The following is a 2,725-nucleotide window of genomic DNA, read 5'->3' on the forward strand; positions in this document are numbered from 1 at the left end:
ACACACACACACACACACACACACACACACACACACACACACGCGCGCACGCTAAATCATTCCATTCAAAAACAATATGGCCTTTCCTGGCACAGGATTGGAATGCTGAAGCGTTTAGCAGACACAACACAGTCACAAATTCATATGTCAATATTTTATCCATAAGGCTCTACTCAAGTACCCCCCGGGCCCCCTTCGTTTCCCAGCCTCCCATCCGCACCCCCCTGAACAAATTGTGGCAGTAATTTTCCTCTCTCACTGGCTTTTATGAGGCATAATGTGAAGCACCTGTAGCCACAAGAGAGGCCAGAAATCATTCAAACATGCACACGCACACACACACCTGACGTTCGGGATGGTCCCGAAGCTCATTTAAGACCGATGGCCGCTTTGCTGATGTGACGACTGCCTTTGCAGCGGTGGGATTACAGTAATTGTCGGGAATCAATAGCGTCACGATGGAACCGGAGCCTGCTATCGGTTGTACCTGGAGGCACTTTTCCTTTGAATGTCAAGACTTTGGTCATCTTCAAAGTGACCGAGCAGCAGGTGCATAAATCCTCAATGAAGTCACCCGTTTTTAGATGACTTGCCCATCGGTGTGGAATAGCAATCAGCACTCTCCAGGGGGCGCATTCTTAAAAACTCACTAAACGTCTTCTTTTCTGACTTATCAGCTTCTTCTTGATGGATTGGCATACAGTTAAGAGCAGATATAAATGTTTCCTCAAGGATAAATTCAGATTTTTTGGGGGGGGGAAGACATTTGGTGCAGATTGTTGAACGGTCTTCTTTAAAGCATCAACTCATCGAATTTCCAAGAATGTGAAGGATGATGTGAGAAAATGATCAAACGAAATGCAAGGCTGGAGGTGGATCAAAACTTCTGTGTTGACAAGGCAATACATCTCATTTTTGATTCGCACTGTAAGGAAGGTAATGCTCGTGTGAATGTTGGTAATCTGGTATGTTCATTTAAAAATATATCATTTCAAATCAATATTTTGAAATGGCATCACGACACTCATCGATTTGAGATGGCATCCTGTGTTTGATTGAACTTTACTTTGTTTGACTTTGATTTAGCCCAAGGAAAAACAAAACGTTGATTGAGTTCTGTTTGTTGTTGTAGTGCAGGGGTGCCCAACCTCCGGGCCGCGGACCGCTACCGGTCTGTGGGTCATTTGGTGCCGGGCCGCACAGAAAGAATAAATAACTTACGTTACTTCCGTTTTATTCATTTCGGAATCTGAAAGATGTTTTATTTTGAAAAATTACCGGATTCTCTGTTATATCGGATTACAGTATGTCACTCTGTGCTTTGAAAAGTTTTTTCGGGAAGGGGAAAAGGCCCAGCCAGGAGACAGAAGAGGAGCCTACGACGTTCAAGAAAAAGAAGGCTACATTTAATAGACAGTATCAGGAGTCCGACTTCAAATACGGTTCTATCTCAACGGGAGATTCCTACGCACCAAGCCCGTATTTTTCATGCACTTTTTATCTGCTGTGTACAGTATCTTATTTTGAAGTCACGTTTAAACGTTACCATAGTGACCAGAGAGCGTTACGGCCAGATAGGACGTTCCTCGGGTCATGATTTGTGTTAATTATGTTTAGAAAATACCACAGTTTTCATGCAGGTCATATCCCATTATTTTGTTGCATTCGTCCGGCCTTAACGGCCGGTCCCTGAAAATATTGTCGGTTCCATTGCGTTTCCCACCTGTTGCTGATGCATTCTTTGATCTCTGTGGTCCAGGAGCTGACCTGCTGGTCGTTGTCTGTCTCAAATATCAAACTGCCTCGGTTAACCTTTGAGGGTGACAGAGAAGCTTTTTCAATGGACCCACACAATGAAGGCGGTGTGGTTCTCAAAAATGAAGCAGCGCACCTTTAAGACAAACGTGTTTAAGTTGTCGGGCATCTCCAGCCGGTTGCAGCGACGGACTTCTTGGATATCTGAGCAGTGAGTCGTCAGTTTGGGAGCGGAGGCCTAGAAGAGACAGACGGTGATGACCGTTCATTGGAATGTAACGATGTCAGCAAACAGCTAGACGAGAATGGAAGTCACACGCGCATTCCTGTCGCCACGAAGGCCGCCCAGTGACCGGAACGCGGCGTGGAAGGTGCACGGCTCGTCCAGTAAACGCAGGAAATAAATGGCAGAAAGAAAATAGGAGCCACACGGCTGTGTTGGTGCGTCAACGGGGGGAAATGAGCTCAGTACGTGCGTACGACGTGCCATCGGCATGAGCTGTCCGCCCGAAGCACAGCGGGAGCTCTCCAGACATGACTTGGTGGGCTGAATTGTGGCAAATAACAATTGAGTTGTTGTTGAGCTCCGTCTGTCCCAAACTTCGACGAACAACCCCACAGATTTGAGATCAGACCACCCAAATGGGTGGAAAGAGTAAATATTCAGAGAAATCGTTTATATTATATTCAGGTTACCAAAAATCACCGGTGGGTCCGGTCATTGATTTTAATGTCAGTTTGGATCACAGTAAGAGAACAAAAAATATGAGGCTGCTTTTAGCTTGTCTTTTTGAAAAACAAATGTATACTTTTCATAGGATAAAAACGGTGATGGCATTTGTTATTATTTTCTTTTGGAAGTCATGTTTGCACCTCCCTGCCCCCTCTTTTTTTTTATCTCATTGCAAATGATTTTGATATACTGGCAAAAGCAAATCACAAGCCACGACATCCGCTAACCAGGAGACGA

The 2,725-nt window shown here is 45.0% G+C and overlaps 1 protein-coding gene across 1 annotated transcript in view; it reads right to left on the reverse strand.

The window, feature by feature from the left end:
• LOC109518511 (uncharacterized) overlaps positions 1-2,725 on the reverse strand; it is a 38,666-nt gene that overhangs the window by 27,639 nt on the left and 8,302 nt on the right. The window lies entirely within an intron of this gene.

The sequence above is a fragment of the Hippocampus comes genome, unplaced genomic scaffold (assembly GCF_001891065.2).
Source record: "Hippocampus comes isolate QL1 unplaced genomic scaffold, H_comes_QL1_v1.1 scaffold125, whole genome shotgun sequence".
Lineage (NCBI taxonomy): Eukaryota > Metazoa > Chordata > Actinopteri > Syngnathiformes > Syngnathidae > Hippocampus > Hippocampus comes.